The sequence below is a fragment of the Dermacentor silvarum genome, chromosome 3 (assembly GCF_013339745.2).
Source record: "Dermacentor silvarum isolate Dsil-2018 chromosome 3, BIME_Dsil_1.4, whole genome shotgun sequence".
Lineage (NCBI taxonomy): Eukaryota > Metazoa > Arthropoda > Arachnida > Ixodida > Ixodidae > Dermacentor > Dermacentor silvarum.
In genome coordinates, this window is record NC_051156.1 from 153,689,136 (window position 1) to 153,707,988 (window position 18,853).

An 18,853-nucleotide genomic window follows, 5' to 3' on the forward strand; every position below is an offset into this window, starting at 1 on the left:
TAACGCATCACAGAATCTTTACTTTTAAACAAGATAGTTGTATCATGAAGCCTTGCTACACATACTTGTTTATTCTCATTCCCGCAGGCCTTGCAATGAAGAGGCAAGTTTGAACCATAACCATATTTCAATGCAAGCTCATGCTCCCGCAGGCGATCATTAATACATCGGCTAGTTTGGCCTGCGTACTCTTTCCCACACTTCAGCTGTATGTGGTATACGACCCCTTCCTCACACTTCACAAAAGAGTTTGTATGTTTAATAGAACACCCTGCTTTCTTAGAGTTATCAGAACCAATGAGGCGGCACAAAGTAGCAAGTTTTCGGGGCGCGGAAAAAAACCACAGGAATTTTGTATTTCACGCCAACGTGTTTAAGATTGTGCGCCACCTTGTGAGAATACGGAATCACCACTGGTTTAGCTTTCTTTTCGAGTGTTTGACCTTTTTCACGGCTTCTTTTTCTTTCTTTTTTCACCTTTTTAATAACGCCTCCGAAACTGCGCTTAAAACCAAACAAGGAAAGCCAGCTTTCCTCAATTTCGAAATCTGTTCGTCAAAGCTTCCTTGTGCCTTATGACAGCACGATTTTTTAAGGGCGGATTCGAGGCACATAGTGACAATCGCACGTTTAACAGTCTTGGAGTGTGTAGACTCATACGGCAACAATTCCTTGCGGGCACGGGGTCGATACATCCAGCGGGAACCTTCGTCAGTAAGGGTTATGTCAAGATCTAAAACTGCAAGCTGTTATCCTTGGCTAGTTCAAAAGTAAAATCTAATCCTTTTCTTTGCTGTTTAAATTCAGATAAAATGCCCTGCACAGTATGCGAGTAAGTAATGGGACAACGTTCCGTCAGTAAAATTAAAAAATCATCAACGTACCTAAAAACTTTGAGCACTTTGCCTCCGTCAAACACCTTGAATAGTGCTCTGTCGATGCCCGCAAAGAAAATGCTGCACAGTACTGGAGCCACACACGAGCCAGTACAAATTCCTTTTTTTTTTTTGCACATAAAACTGGCCTTGAAAACAAACAGCTGTAGAACACAGATAAAACTCCAAGAGTGCTATCAAGTTATCCGCAGAAATTCCCGTGGTATCTGCCCGTTCATCTATATGCAGCTCAGGAGGGCTTCTAACAATTCTTTTTGCGGAATAGAGTAAAAACAGATCAACAACATCTATTGAAAACAAGCATCCTAGCGATTTGGTCTCACGTAAAAAAGCTATGATGTCAAGGCTATTCTTTACTATGAATGGGTCATCTATAATCAAGGTGTTAAGCCACTTTAGAAGGTAACGGCTAACGGTGTTTTGCCAGGACCCTCTTTCACTCACAATACATCTCAACGGCATATCATCTTTGTGCGTTTTTGCAGTAAAGAACACATTTAAACAGTTTTCCCAACATTTCTCGACACCGTTAGCGAGCTTCTGTAGTTCAAGGTCTACACACAAAGACATGGCACGGCTCTTTTATTTACATGGCTTCAGTTTCGTTAACTTGAAGTTCCTCTAGATGGCTTGTAAAGCTTTTTCAATAAACATGCCCGATGGAATGGCCACAAACCTTTCTTCCTTGTCGACCGGCAGGAGTCGAAGGTTACCGTCCTTGAAAAAACTCACGATACGTTTTGTGGGGGTTCTTGGACCAGTTCCTTTGTTGGATACCGTTCTGGCCAGGCTCTTAACTCCGTCCAGGAGACACCTTTCCTTGTCCTCTGGTGCAGCTTTGTTGGAAATCTTTCTATTCAAGGAAAGAAGCTCATGTGCCGGGATCTTCGGCTCGGAGCTGAACTTGGGGCCCTTCTTGTGGACGTCAGCTATGTCTTCCGGGATGAAGGCTCCCCGAGAACTTGCAGCGCTGTGCTGCTGGCTTTGTTTGTTTCGCCTACTTTGGTAACAATGGGTAGGGTCTTACGCCATAAAAATTCCGTGTCCTTAGCTGCAAGCTTCCGAAGGGACTGCAGCTTAGTACTTGCAATGTTCACTGGTTCCAGCGAAAAACATACCAGGTAAAGCCAATCGTACAGCAGGCGGACCTGTCGCCATATCTCCGAACGTAAAATCTGGCACATTCTTTTCACATGACCAACGGTCTAACAAAACCGAACACAGCGGTGAATTCTGTCGGCACAAGTCCCTTCCTAATGCAGTATCCTAGGGTTTGCCCCTGCTCGGCACGTCGCAGGGGTGATATGGCAGAACACCACCGAAGGATTGTCACCCTGTTTCCTCTTGGCGTTGTACCGCGACACAGGTAGAGGTGCGGGGTATTGACCACGCGTAATGCTCCGGACTCCTTCTGGAAGTCGTTCATCTAGCCCGGGCGCATTGTCACCAGTTGCGAGACCCGCGTGCATCGCTTCCGTCGTCGACTGCTACGCCTTGCCCCAGAGTTTTCCCCTCTTCAACCACCTCTTTCCAGGAGCTCCACACATCTGGAAATGGCCGAAACAAGCCCACCGCAAGCACCCCAATGCAGCGGGTCTCCCAGTCAACAACAGGTAACCGTTATTCATCTGCTGAAACCAGCGGATGAAAGCCCCCAACTCGCCCGCTGTAGAATGCCGAGATGCCGATAACCACCAACCCCAAAGAAATTGTGAGCGCCGACCTTGATGTTTTCGTGGATGGGCAGCCAGTGGCAGCGTTAGTCGACACTGCTGCGGACTTCTCTATAATAAGTCAGGAACTCATCCTCCACCTCAAGAAAGTAAACACGTCATGGACGGGACCTCACATAAGGACGGCAGGCGGCCAAATACTGATGCCTACTGAAAGATGTACTGGAAGAATTAACATTGGAAATTCTCCTTTTGTGGCCGCTTTCATCATTCTTCCTGCATGATGTAGAGATTTGATTATTTGAACGGATTTACTAAGGGAATATGGCGCCGTAATTAACACCCCAGACCAAATGGTGACGTTTTATAAGAGCCCTGGTTTAGTCAATTGCTTATCGCTGCAACACAACTCCTTTCGTCTAACAGAAGACGACGTGGTAATCCCCCCTCGGTCATGTATCCTTGTTTCGGTGGCCTGTGACGTACCGTTTCATTGCAAAGGAGTTGCCGACCAAATAACCATTTTGTTGCTTACTCAAGGTATCCTGGTGACACGAGGAATTGTAAATGTCACCGACGGGCGCACGAACCTGTTGCTAACAAATTTTAGCACAGAGAGACGGCACGTTGGCTTATGTGGCTTATTTTGACGGTGTTGCGGATGTTCGCAGCTGCTGTTCACTGCTCGAAGAAACACCTGCACAAGACCCAGCTCCTGTACTTGACGTCAGCACTGTTTTGCCGCAGCACGAACGAGAACGGCTTCTTACGCTATTGGCCAAGTTCAAAGACTGCTTTACGTCGACGTCAAGGGTCGGTCGGACGCCTCTATCAAGGCACCAAATAATTACAGGGGATACGGCGAGACCGATTCACCAAAATTTCTATCGTGTGGCTCCCAGGGAACATGAAGCCATACAACAGGCGACGAAAATGCTTGAAGAAGACCTGATTCAACCATCAACGAGTTCCTGGGCATCCCCTGGTGTTCTAGTCAAGAAAAAAGACGGCAGCTTGCGTGTCTGTGTGGGCTATCGAAAACTAAATCAGGTGACGAAGAAAGACGTGTACCCGCTTTCCCATATCGATGATTCCCTCGACGGGCTTCGACACGCACGTTACTTCTCTTCAATGAAATTAAAAGGCGGATATTGGCAAATTTACGTAGCCCTGAGAGACCCCGAAAAAATTGCTTTTGTGGCGCCAGACGGCCTATACGAATTTAAGGTTTTGGCTTTCGGCTTGTGCTCTCCCCTGCTACGTTCCAACGCCTCCTGGATACTGTGCTTTTGGGTCTGATGTGGAAAACCTGCTTAGTGTACCTCGACGAAGTCATCGTGTTCTCCGCAACGTTTGAAGAACATCTCGCACGGCTTGAAGCGGTTTTGCAGTCCATACGATCCGCCAGCCTCACCCTCAAACTGGAGAAGTGCAACTTTGCCTTTGCGGAACTACAGTTTCTTGGCCTCGTCGTCAGTCACGCCGGTGTCCGACCGCATCCTGAAAAAATTACCGCCGTCGCACAGTTTCCCGTACCATCCGGTAAAAAGGCTGTGCGGCGGTTCCTCGGCCTCTGCGCCTATTACCGGCAGTTTATTGCAGACTTTGTTTGCTCGTATTACGTTGCCGTTAACTCACCTCAGGAAAGACGACGCTGCTTTTGCATGGGGCGACGAAGAGCAAGGTGCATTTTACGTCTTGCGGCAGCGTCTCCAGACACCTCCAGTGCTTGCCCACTTTGATGAGACCGCTCCTACATTGCTCCATACCGATGCCAGCAATGTTGGCTTGGGATCTGTTCTTGTGCAGTGGCAGGAGGACGCGGATTGATTGATTGCCTACGCAAGCAGAACGCTCTCACGCGCAGAGGCAAAATATTCCACAACTGAGAAAGAATGCCTCGCCGTGGTATGGGCGGTTATAAAATTTCGCCCATATTTGTATGGCCGCCCTTTCAAAGTTCTCAGCGGCCACCAATCACTGTGTTGATTGACCAACCTTAAAGATCCGTCTGGACGATGTGCGCGTTGGAGCCTAAGGCTGCAAGAGTTTGACATGACGATCATGTACAAGTCAGGGAAGCAACATACGGATGCTGACTGCCTGTCTCGGTCGCCGATAGAGCCGGCTTCTTCCCTCGAAGAAGATACAGCATTTCTTTGTGTTCTGGACACATCCTCCATCGCTCAACAACAACGGGACGACCATGAGTTGCTTGCACTAATCAATTGCTTAGAGGGAAGATCTACGAAAGCACCTAGAGTTTTCGCAAGAGGATTGTCATCGTATTGTTTGCGGGCCAAAGTACTTTACAAAATAAACTTTTCTTCGACCGGGTCCCCTACCTGCTCGTCATTCCTGCAGCTCTTCGTACGGAAGTACTTCAAGCCTTTCACAACGAGGTGACTTCTGGTCGCTTAGGAGGCTACACGCGAACATTGCGCAGAGTGCGGCAAAGCTACTGCTGGTCGAGACTTACCACCGCCTTGAAACATCACGTTCGCACTTGTCTTGACTGCCAGAGGCGCAAGTCGCCTCCAACGAAACCAACCGGCCTCCTACAACCTGTCCCGGTTCCTCGAATACCATTCGATCAAATTGGAATTGATATTTCGGGCCCACTTCCTACTTCTACGGCAGGGAATCGCTTTGTTCTCGTTGAAACCGACTACATGACACGTTACGCTGAATGAAAGGCCATCCAGAGAGGCACAGCAACTGAGGTGGCGCGCTTTTTTTATTGAGAATGTTGTGTTGCGACACGGCGCACCAAGCGTTGTAATAACCAACCGAGGAAACGCATTCAAGGCTGCACTTTTAGATCACGTCTGGCTGCTAAGTGGAACGGCAACGGCTTGTTGGAAGTCAACCTTCTACCATCCATAAACCAACGGACTGACAGAGCGCCTAAGCAAAACAATGAAGACATGCTTTCAATGTACGTGGATGTTGAACATAAAAGTTGGGACGACATCCTTCCTTATGTCACGTTTGTGTACGAAACGGCGAAACAAGAGTTAACGCTTGACTCCGTTCAGCCTTGAAATCATGGCCGAGATGCACGAATGATGTTGGATGCAATGCTTCCACACGATTTTGACGACACTGACATGGACGCCGACGTGTTTACGCAACGCGCCGAAGAGGCTCGGCAGCTCGCGCGCTTTCGGATCTGCCAGCAGCAAGATTAATACGCAGGCCGCTATGATGCTCACCGTAGAACCGTGACGTTTGAAGTCGGCGGCAGAGTGTGCGTTTGGACACCCATAAGAAAACGGGGCCTCTCCGAGAAGCGATTAAGGCGATACTTCGGCCCATATGTAGTATTGCGGCGACTCACTGATTTCACATAAGAGGTCGTCCCCGATAATCCCAACTGTAAGCGGCGCCGCCCGCACCGTCTTGAACTTTTGCGTGTTCTGCGCATGAAGCCGTATGTGAGCGTATCACTATGCGAGAGGACCTCAATTCCGCAAATAATATTTCTGGTCTAGCATCGGGACGATGCTCTTCTCGGGAGGGACCAATTACGCGCGCGTGCTTAAGCAGACGACAACGGGACAACGACGATGGGGGCATTAACGGACTCCGTCAAGTGGGTCAGTGGGATTTTTCCGATGACGAAGAAGACGTGTCTCTGTTCTGTTTTCTTGAACAGGTTGTCATGCTGTTCTTGAAGAACGCCTCACTGTCTTCTCTTGGCTTGTACCACGACAATATTATATTGATGAATCGTTGTGTCTGCTTGGTGATGTGTAGATTCCAGGGCAAGCTACCCTGAAAGAGCAGAGTTAAGTTCCTTTCGCTTTAGGTATTTAGGGCACAGAAATGGCGGTGAGTCATCGGTGGCATATGGTACTTGCTGTAGGGAAAAGCGCGAATTTGCAATGCATAACATTAAAACAGCTCAAAATGTGTTGTATTAAGAAAGGATATAATTCAGCATTTGATATTTCTCTCCGTTTCTTTATTTTTAATAAAGCCTGGTGAGGGCAATGATGGTACTGAACTATGAACCAGGATGCATGTGCTAATATGGAGCTTTGGAAATAGTGCATCAAAGCATCCTTAGGTACCAAGACTACCACGCCCTGCTTACGCTCTTTTGTGCTCCTTTCGCGCTCTTTTGTATATCTTTTTGTATTCTTTTCTATGCCCGGAGGTTCGTGCCTCACAATCACTTGGGGTCTGAAAAACTTAAAACTTGCTAATGCGTGCGAGAACAGTTTTTACGCAGTTGTATGCGGTGGACAGTATTGCCCCGGCTAAGGATGGTTAAAAAAGCTGAAAGCACGCCGATTATGCGCGTGAATGATTTGTACAACTGAACAAACGTTTTACTTTGCTTGGAGGTGGAAAACGTGCAATGTACCACGACACTTAAGTAAAACAAATCTCGCGTGTCGATTACAATTTCAGTTACCGAACACTGAGAAGGCAACGGAATTCATTAGCGACCGCAGCGGTATGGTTACAAAAAGAGGTGCAGCTCAACTGGTTGCTTTTCCGGTTTTTCGATCTCGAAGACACCGCCTATTCTGCGATCTGTGAGTCCTGTCCTGCGCGTTATCGGTTTCTCTAGTTATATTAGCGAGCTTGTTTTTCGCTCTTTTCAGCAAGTGTTTACGTCACTTGCCTAACGTTTTGAATTGGAAGGTAGAAGAGAAATCGCGGTTGCGCAGAGGTTCCGAAACAATGTTTCGGACAAGACGCACAACTTTCATAGCTGAGTTAAGAAGTGCAAGCGTCTCTTACAATGTCACCTGCAATATAACTGCACATACGTATCGTCTATCCCCGTTTTCTCACACACCGCAGCAACTGAGTCAAAACAATCGGCTGCAGGGTGGCGGGCACCGACTGAATAAAGGATTTTTCGAAGAATTAACGTCTGTTGACACCCCGATGATGACCTATATGGTTGAACAGTTTTTTGACCCCCTACCAAGTAGCATTATTTTTTTTCAGTGCACGTTCCCTTTGGGTTTAGGCATGTAAGAAGAATATCGGTTCGGGTACTGATAGGGGCAAAATGCCGCTTGGAATTCGACATCGCTTTGATACGCTGATACTAGCCAGTCTAATACGTCCAAAACAGCATCGCATCAAGACTAGAAACCTGAGCCTTCATTGGGTCATGCAACGTCACTGTGGAGGCAATATTGCTATGCTTTTCAGAGTTGCCCGGGCGATACGCATAGAAGTACACCTCGACCAAGAATGGATGTCCATTGCAACCCAATAACTTGACATTGCGCTACTACCACTCTGAATTTTCAATACTGTTCCCCTGTAGTAAACACTTCGGCAGGCGCCAAAGCCCTGAGTGCGACATAGAGCGGACATCTACCATATAAAACAGTCATGATCAATGAACGTGAGTGATCGCCTGATCTCTGTTTTGCGCAAAAGATTAGTTGCCCGTTACGGTACTGGAAAGAAAATTATTATAAGCTCGATTTGTGTGATTGGGTTTCTTTGTGAATTTAAGCTATTTATTCTCATTTCGAATGGTGTCACATTCTTGATTTCTTTTGCGTTTTAGGCGGAAACCCAGTAGAATTCACATTAAAGAATATTTCAAGTTTTTAAATTCTTGCAAGAGTTAAAAGTATTCTTAGTGACTCAACAATATTTAATTGCTTCTTGACTATCTACCAGATATGCGATCTTTCTCTTGAGGTCAGCATCGTTGAAGTTTTCTCTAATTTTCAATAGGTCATGTTAACTTGTCTAGCAGAAGCGTCATAAGTAAAGCGCCGAAACATGTTTTTCAGAGATTTCCTCTCTAACGCAACTGGCAACGGGACGACGAACGAAGGGCGACGCGTGTGTAAAATAAATATATATGGTGGAAAATCGCAATGTACACTGCGAACAAAAATGTTACTTTTTAATTCGGAAGCCTGTCGCATTGCTCGAAGTTGCCGAAGAGTAAACAAAACTCTCTCAAATGCAGACAGCTGCCGCCAAGTGCTTCTGCAGCTCCAAATGCAGTAGTGCAAACATATTTTGAGCTACTCTATATAAAGTTTGTGCATATTACTGAGAAAAATAAATACTTCCTGCACTCTCAATACAACATGAATGTAATAGGATGTCATTTAGAAATCGTCTGTAAGATGCATTGTCATGCAGAAAAATAGCTAACTCACACATCATGTCTACGAAAGGTTTCCTTTCGCCCTTTCTAAAGCCTCATTTACACCACCGACTGTCAGAGATCGATCGACCAGGATGGTCGCAAAGCGACGATTCGCCAATAGTCGCTTTTACAGCGAAGCTGTTTAGGCGCACCCTGTGCTATCATTGTCAGAATTCGCTAAAAATGGGCCACGTGACCTAGCGGGAGAGGCCCGCCTGACCTAGTTCTTGCTCGTGAAGGAATACTTTCTCTTCTTTTGAATGTAAAAATGTAAAAAGTCAAGTGGCGCTGACGGCATACCGAATGCCTTCCTTGTACGGTACTCAGAGATTGTGACCTTTATGTTCTGTTTAATGCATCACCACAGATTGGCTCAGGGCAAAAGTAGTTCCCGTATTTAAATCGCGAAACAGGATAACAACTTGCAACTACACTCCAATTTCTCTAATAAAGACATGCTGTAAATTGCTTCAACATGTATTACCTCACCATTTATCTCAGCACCTTGAATCGAAAAAATTCTTTGTTGAGTATCAGCATGGTTTCCGGAAGGCTGTATGAACAACCACGCAATTAATTTCGATTATACATGATTTTGCTTCCGCTCTAGATGATTGTATACAGATAGATGCACTTTTTCTTGACATGTCAAAAGCTTTTGATCGTGTGCCACACACTTTACTCATTGACAGATTAAGGGATGCTGGGCTTCCTGAGTGATTGGTATTGTGGTTGCAGGCTTATCTGAATAATCGCTGACAGTTTGTGGAGCGTGCGGGTGTTACGTCTGCTGATCTGCGGGTATTATCTGGGGCTCCACTAGGTTCCGTGCTTGGTCCTCTGTTGTTTTTAATTTATAAAAACGGCATTGCTTCTAACATCGATCATTCTGTTACAGTAAAATTGTTCGCTGACGACTGCGTGATGTTTAGTGTTGTCAATAGCTCCTCTTGCCAAACACTACTGAACAATAGCCTTTGTAAACTTGCGGACGCGTGCGAACCAAACGGTATGCAAATAAATGTTGATAAAGCAGTTGATATGACAATAACCACAAAGAAAAAAACTACTGTCCCATACGTACTACACTGCTAATAAAACTATTCAGTCAGCAACGTCTGTCAAGTATCTAGGACTCTTTACTATCACAAAGAACTTAAAAAGTAGAACAATCATTTGAAAAACCTTTGTACTACAGAATTTAAAAAACTGCTTTTTGCGCAGGTAACTAAAAGACCCACCGTCAAGTGTTAAACTCTAGGCATACCGCACTCTAGTCCGACCAGTCCTTGAGTACGCTTCTGCTGTATGGGACCTATACTACGTTACAGATAATGCACAAGTAGAACGAATTCAGCGCCTCGCTGCTAGATTTATTGTATCTGACTATCCATCTTCTTCATCTGTTACCGACATGTTGCAGCCACTGAATCTGGAACCCCTCTGTGTCCGCCGAAAGATTGCGAGACTAAAAATGCTTTATTTGATCTATCTGAACAGAATTGGTCTGCCGCGAGAAACCTATCTTTCCCTCGCACAACACAAGTCTTCTAGAATTATTCAACCGAATGTTATCCAAACGTACTTTGCGAGGATGAAGATCTTTCAGAATTGAAGAGTGGAATTGTCTGCCAGCGTCTGTTGTTGATTGTGCAAATGTAAATTTCTTTTTGAAATATTTGTGTTTGCACTTGATGTAAGCCACCCCTGCTTGGGCAACATTGCTGCCTGTAGTATTTTTGAAATAAATAAATAAGAGGAACACAAGAGCTTAACAGGGGTAAAGGGGTTGGAGTGACCCCTTTCCCTCTGAGAGAATGCTGTGAGAGGGTGCAGATGAACAGGAGAACGGGGAGGGTGGTTGATGTAAGTAGTGCCGTTCTATACACGCACTGGAGGGGGAAAGCGTGAGGCTCGCGAACCAATGGCGGTGTAGGAAAAAAGTAGGTCAACGTAGGAGTGGCGTGTGAGAGGAGTTCGCGTTAGCGTTGGTTGTATATACGAAGATTTGACCGAGGACACTTGTCTGGGAACGCCGTAGAAAAAAAGGCGTGCGGAACGCGCTATGAACGCCGTCCCCCATGGACGCCGACGTGTCCCATCCCCCGCAAGCAGCGCCGTTCGGGCCAGCCAAGCGGCCACGAATACACAGCTTCGCTGTTCAACCATCTTCACGAAGTTGAAGGGGCGATGATTTTTTTTTCGAAAAGCGACCATTTTGGGGAAGTCGCTCGCTGTTCGACTTTGCAGTCGCGCGACCACAGTCACAAAACTGTTCAACCAATCAGATGGACTGGAACAGGACGTCTGTATACTCTCATACTTATTTTACGTGTTGATGCAGTTGTGAATAGATGGCGAGTTGTTGGTTGCACTTGCAGGTCAGAGAATCGGGCGCGCTTAGTCACTTTTTTGTCGACAACCGCGAATGGTCGTGCGACCTCCTCATGTAACCGGTGTGAAGGAGCCTTTACACTCGGCCATCAAAGCTGTGCGGCGGCCTTAGTTTCTATGCACAGAATTACCGTTGGTTACTAATTTCCTTCGCCACCCACCTGTCCCCTTGAAAGCCCAGCCAATAGTGTTCGATTATAATGAAGAAGAATATCTGTGCCCCACGTTAGATATATACCGTTTTTCGGGATATAATCGGTTATTCTTAGTACTCGTACATTATTGGTGTGCATAGTTAACCAACATACACGTTTTCAGAAAATCGAAAAGCTACTGCAACTCTAGAAGTAATGCTTATAATACTTGGAATTTTATTACGAGGACATTGTCATACTTAACACTTTAATACTTAATACTTAACACTTCATTACGATAACATTTACCTCTGTATAACGATATTGAATCCAAAAAATACGCCTTCTTTCTGTACAATGTGAGTGTCGCATGAATCCATGCTAAAAAATGGTGTGAAAAAGTATGTCAGTACTTTTGGACACTAGTAAAGCACGTAGACGTTATGCACGCAATTATTTCACAGAACGCTCGTGGTGCTGACAAATATGGGTAGTTCATATGTACTCAGTGAATCATGGCTAAATATTTTAAGCACTCCAGCAAACATTGTATAAGTGCCGGTAACGGTGCGTTTCTGGTTGATATTAAAACAGGTGTATATGCTCTTTCACGTTTCAGGATTTAGCTGTTTGCGCCATTAAACCTTGGTGATGATTTTCTCAAAGTGCTGTCTTTTGTTGGTTGCAACACTGATAATGCGCACAGAAGCAAAGCGTGAGTACTCTTTTTTTTTCTAGTTGTGTCGCAGTTGTTCTGTCATTACTGAAAACTTTTGAAGGGCAGCTTCCCCTTTTGCGTAATTTCTCACTTGTTATAAAGCTAAGAAATAACTTCAATTCTGGTTTTGGTGAAAGTGATGTAATGATAAATCACCCTGGCAGATTTCTCGTTTTATCTAGGACACTTATTTCTTTTTTGGTTAAAAAATAGTTGGTTTCGCGATTCTCCTCATTCTACAGTCAATCTTTTTCCTGCCACTTTGGGTCATTGGTATTGTGCGACTAGTTATGCGACCTTCTTTAATTTTTAACCTCTTTGACGACGACGTGCATCAGTGGGTATGTTGCCCTGTGTATACGTCGCTGCTCCAGGAAAAAAGAAAAAAAAAGCTTTTTCAATTTATCTGGTTCTTCGTGGAACATATATTCACACATTTTTGTATATCTTAACACATGCGTCATGCGTGCACTTCTCAGCCGCGCCGCTAGATGGCAAAGTGTGCCCATAGGGAAATGTGACATGCCTCATGTAGTAAACACTTTGTAGCAGGCGCCCCATACATGACTCGTTTCGGCGGGGCCAAATGCCCTGCAGTTATATAGCTTCTATGTTAATCACTTTAACATCACTGGGTTTCTACCGAATTTATTTTCTTCGGGGTTTTTAACCAGTGAGGATAAATCAGGATAGTCGATTAGAAGTTGCAAAATCATCATCATCCACACATCTTTAGGTCGACTGCAGGACGAAGGCTTCTGCGAGCAATCTCCATTTACTCCTTTCTTGTGCTATCTGATTCTGACTTGCGCTTGCAAATTTCCTAATTTCATTAGTGCGCCCAGCTTTTTGCGTCTACTTCGCATTCATTCTGTAACTGTAATAGTCCACCGGTTACCAACCCTGCGCATTGAATGGTCTGCCCAGCTTCATTTTTTAATGAAGAGCAATTAGAGTATTGGTTGTCACCGTTTGCTTTCTGATCCACACTGATCACTTCCTGTCTTCTAATCTTAAGCCTAACATTTCTCGTTCCATCGCTCTTTGCGCAGTCCTTAACATGTTGTGGAGATTCTTTGTTAACCTCCAAGTTTCTACCCTATATGTTAGCAACTGTAGGATGCAACGATCGTAAACTTTTCTTTTCAACGGCAGTGGTAAGCTCCCAATCAGAATTGGTCAATGCCGACGTATGCACTCCAACCTTTTTATTCTTTGGTAAGTTTCCTTCTCATGATCAGTGCCCCAATGAGTAATTTGCCTAGAGAAACGTACTCATGTACCGACTCTATAGGTTAACTAGTGATCGTGAATTGTATGTAGCCTTGCTTGGCTACTGAACATTATGTTTTGTTCTGCATAATATTCTTAAACCCCGCTGTTACACTTTCTCCGTTAAGATCCTCAATCATTTCAACTACACCTAATTTCCCCGATGCTTTCCTTGGCTTCGTTGTCTGTGGGCTTTATGTGGTTATGACTAATAAAAATCGAGCCCCTCGGTTCCTATTCCTCTTTCGTCAATCATTTGTTATAATTCAACCCCAGTGTTGTTGAACGGGACAAGTCATCTGCAAAACGAAGGTTGCTCAGATATTCGTCGTTGATCCTCACTCCTAAGCCTTCTCACTTCTACGCATGCAGCGGATAGCATTGGGCATATTGTGTCTACTTGCCTGACCCCTGTTCTTGATCAGTAACTTTCTACTTTTCTTGTCGAGGACCAAAGTAGCGGTGGAATATGTGTAGATATTTCCCAAGACATTCAGTTATGCCTCCTCGGGAGGTATTCTGTAAGGGTCTACCTGGTAGATCTACCATTTAGTCTGCTGCTGAAGTGCTGATTGGCTGTGGCGCCTGGTGCTTGCAGACGCCCACCTCAGCCTAGCCAATCATAACTTCACCAGCATGCAAAATGAACGTGTCCACGCGTACTCGTGGGTATCTACGGTTGTTTGAGATATTGTTCAAATAGCTTAGGCGCCCGATAGGAAAAGTAGACCACAAGACGGAAGCTTCTGTGTGTTTACTGCTGCACCCGTACAGAATACCACCCTGTACTCCTTGATTACCCAATGCCTCTATGATTGCTAGTATTTTAACTGAATCAAATTACTATTAATCTATGAAAGCCATGCACAGAGGTTGGCTGTACTTCGTAGATTGATCAGTTACCTGATTGCCTATATGGACATGATCCATTCAAGAATAACCCATCCGGAAGCCAGCCTCTTCTCTTGGTTCCTTGAAGTGTTGCCCTGATTCTATTAGAATTTTTCTTGGTGAATATTTTGTACAATACTAAAAGCAGTCTAATGGGCCTATCATTCTTTCATTGTCTAACGTCTCCCTTCTTATGTATTAGTATGATGTTGGCGTTCTTCCAGCTCTCTGGTACACTTGAAGTCATGATGCATTGCGTACAAAGGGCAGCAAGCCTTTCCAGTATAATATCTCCTCCATCTTTGAATAAATAGACTCTTATTACATCTTCTTCAGCCACTTTTCGCCGGGTCATCGCTAGTTATAGAGGGAGGCTCTGTGTCCTGTTCGTCACTACTTCGAATGAAGGTAGCGTGGCTGCTCTGGGTACCGTACAGAGCAGTGCAGCATTCGTCTTCTGCGTTTACTATATCGCCAAATTGCTGATGAAATTATCCTGCTGATCTTCTTGTGCACACATCATGCGTTGTCCTATGCGAAGTTTTCTTCTTACGGATTTCGAGTTGCGTCCATTTTTTACTACTTCGTCAATCTTTCCCAAGTTATATTTGCGAATACGCCTGACCATTTTCTTATTGATCAGTTTTGTTAGTTCAGCGAATTTTATCTCATCTCCTTGAGTTCCAGAATTCTTATATAAAACTTCCAAAAAAGCACCTTAAGTAATATTTATCAAAATAATAATTTGCTATTTTTAGTTTAAGTACTGCTACTAAGACATATCTGACATATAAAAAATATGCGCGTTGTTTCATGCTCTCAGCTTTTGTAGGTTAGACCATGCAAAAAAGAAAATGTAGATTTGCTATCATCCATGCTAACATAGTGACTTATATGCTATGCAAGAAAGCAGTAACTTCGCAAATTTGAGAACGGGGAAATTACTATTGTGCCGGTAGTATTTGTTTTTACTCATTGCAGGAGATACGAGGTTCATTTTTTTTACTGCGTTTTGTAGGCCCGCGAAGCAATGAGCGTCAGATCAGGGAGCATGCAGAAGCGTCTTCGTAGTTGAGTATTGCGGTCGATCAGCTTTTCTGTTCAAGTGAGCTGGTCTAATGCACCTTCATTCAGCAAACGAGGCTCCACGTTGTTTGTTCAGTTCCCGTACAGTGCTGTATAGTAATGCGGAAGTTTGCGCAATAGAGTGCAGTAATAAATACTGGCACTTGCACAGGCGGTGTTCAATATGTAAGAGATTAGGCTGCTAGTCAAGCCTCGTTAGAAGGCTGGTTTGAAATCGACTGAATGTTGTTCCATGAGCGAAAAAAAAATACACACACTACTAGAAGGAATGCTCGTAACAATTGGTTTATACGTAGTCGAAACGCTATCGAATAAAAGCCCCTCCCCCGTGTGGAAAATAATGTTGCGCTTCATTTTAGTCGAACACAAATACCAAAATAACCCGCACACTTGAGCATCTATCATTGTTTGAGATATCGTGCAAACCGACGTTAATATAACCGACTCAGTCTCACAGCTCCGCTGAAAACATGGGCTCCGTGGCGGTCGCGAGAGCTAACAGCGCTGCGATCGAGTCGCGCTACCGGCAGCGCTTCCGGTTGCGCGCCTTGTTTGTTGCGGCTGCGTCCCGTGTGGTTATGGTGCTGCGAATTTGCTGCATCCTCCAGAAGTTCGTTCGGAGGTTTGAGTGCTCGCGCTGGTCTGCGAAGGTGTGCAGCCTGGCTTTTGTCGAGCATGCGATATGCTGACGTATTTTGCACCGGGTTGAACAAGCGGTTACAAGTCGTCAGCTAAGCGATACTTCTATTGCGTAAACATTCTTTGGGGCGTACCACATGTCCGTCAAGCGAAAATTGTATCTGCCTTGTATCTGCACAAAAATGCGTAATTTCCCAACCTAATATGTTTAACTATAATAACACAGACGTAAATGATTGGTAGCTTTATAAGATACAAAGAGCAATTTTAAAAAATTTGATCAGAGGGAAATTCACAGAGATACACAGGGCTCCATAGAAAGTGCATGGGGAGGCTTAAAGGAGGGTTCAGCCAAATGAAATTAGGGGGTGGGTCAACGTACAATACGACTTTCTTCAAGGAATTGTATACCTTATACAGGGTGTCCCGACTATCATGCACCAAGATTTAAAAAATATGCAAATGCCACGTAGCTAGACAGAACCAAGGTAATGTTGTATGCCGTCGCTTAGAGATACTCAGATTATTTTGTGCATTTTGCCTAAGTAGATTATTAGTCTTAAGTAATTATTAAACTTGTTAAATATAATTGTATTAAAAGTGTAAATCAGAAAATTGTACAGCAGCATGAAAAACTCCTGATACAGCTTTCTGTTGCTGAGTACATGCTGGATAAAAGTGTTTTTCCGAGCATTAAAGAAGCCCGCGAATGCACGCTAAGTGCCTCGAGCGGCCATTCGCATGGTAATTTTGCGTGTATTCGCGGGCTTCTTTAACGCTTGGAAAAATACTTTTAGGTAGCACGTATTGAGCAACAAAAAGCTGTATCGAAATTTTTTCATGCTGCTCTACAACCTTCTCATTTACACCTTTAATCTAACTATAACACTTTAGAAGTTGACTAATTATTTGGGACTAATTATTTATTTAGACCAAATACAAAAGAATAATCTGAGTATCTCCAAGCGACGGCAAACAACATTAGCTTGCTTTTGTCCCGCACCGTGGCATTTGCATATTTTTGAATATTAGTGCATTTAGTTTTCACGCTATCTGGTCGTTTTCTATTTTTTGTGCTTCTTCCCTCATTAACTATGCTGCTTTTATCCCCCTCCTACCTAATCGATTATGAACTACCTTATGTGGCGAGCACATCCAGTCACAATTGATGTCGGAGTAGCTTCGTAGTATAGCATAGTCGTATAGAATAGTCGCTTGCGAATCTGTCATTCATAGTGAAAACCATGAACTCTAATTACGAAGGCAGCATAGCTTCTCAGTGGAGCAATAAATCAAAGCAGACGAGCAAACGTGTGTGCAATGTCCAGCTGCCGCGCTGCTGCAGCAGCAGCCGACGCGGCCAACTGGTAGGCGGACTCGACCGGAGCGCCGTTAGTTCGCGCGACCACCGCATGGCCCACATGCGTGCGCTGGCCAATATGCCGAGCTGCGAAACTGAGATGGTTCTGGTAACGTTGGTTCAAACAGCTTAAACATAGGATGGGAAGATTAGACAACCAGACGTAAGCTTCTTTTGTCTTCACTGCTGCTGTAAATTAGAAAAGACGTTGCGCAGTCGGCCAAAGCCCAAACTTCGTGACATTTTAGTGAGGAAGTGCTAGTAGCACTGGAGGCTAGTTTCGACGATACCTCCATCGAACCTTTATTTTTCAGACTCCCTCATCTGTCTAAACAGTCGATCAAACAGATAGATTTCTATAGGCCAAGTAAGGAAAGAGTTGAAGGAAGCATAGCCGAAGGAGAAAACGTATTGGACAGACAACTGCCGCCCGCACGATGGCAGCATATCTCCGCTATCAGTTTAGCGTTAACGGAGGCGCGTGTTATGTGGACGAGAAGCCCCAGAGAGGTGATCGAGGAAGCGTTGACAGTACGGCTCAGCCAGCTGTCAAGAGGCGAGTGGCGGATCGTCGTCTAAAGGCATGCAGTTGGTGCATTGAGGCTAGGGAGGAAACCCCGTGGAAGTGTCGGTCGAACTGGTGACGTGCAAAGCGATTGCAGAGGCGTCGAGCGGGGCCGTAGGAAGCGGGCCGCGAGAAAGAGCGTCGGTGTCTTGGTGTTTTCTTCCAGACTTGTAAATGGTTTCGAAATCATACTCTTGGAGGCGTAAAATCCAGCGACCCAGGCGTCCAAACAAGTTCTTGAGCGTGGAAAGCCAGCATAAGGCGTGGTGGTCCGTAACGATGGTGAAATGATGGCCGTGGAGATAAGGGCGAAACTTCTGTATCGACCAAACAACAGCCAGGCAGTCGCTCAGTGATCGTATATAGTTCTTTTTGGAAGCGCTGAGTACACGGCTGGCACATCGAATGACTCTCTCTCGCGAAGACTTGTCGCGTTGCCGAAGAACAGCATCTATACCACGGCCGCTAGCGTCTGTGTGTAGGAGAGTCGGTGCTGCCTCATCAAAATGGCAAAGCACAGGTGCAGACGTGAGGGCGTCCTTCAAGCGTGCAAACACCAATTCGCATTCCTGGGACCACAGAAAGGGTACGCCGGAAGCTAGTAGCTTGTGTAATGGAGCTGCGATGGAGGTAAAGTTCTGTATAAAACGACGGAAATAAGAGGCGAGGCCAAGGAAACTGCGCAAGTCTTTGGGCCTGTCAGGACCAATCTCATCAGGGTCCGGCTCAATTCCATCCCTGCTCACGACATGACGCAGGATCGTAATAGCTTTGCTGGCGAAACGGCATTTCTTGGTGTTCAGCTGAAGGCCAGTGCGGCTAGGCACGTCAGAACTTCATCCAAGCGTTGCAGGTGCTGAGGAAATGAGGATAAAAAAATGACAATGTCGTCCAGATAACAATGGCAGGTCTGCCATTTCAGGCCACGCAGCACGGTGTCAATCATGCGCTCAAAAGCCGCGGGCGCATTGCAGAGCCCGAAAGGCATTACGTTGAACTCGTACAGTCCATCGGGGGTTGCAAACGCAGTTTTTTATTTATCGTCTCCGTGCATGGGGATTGGCCAATAGCAGGAACGCA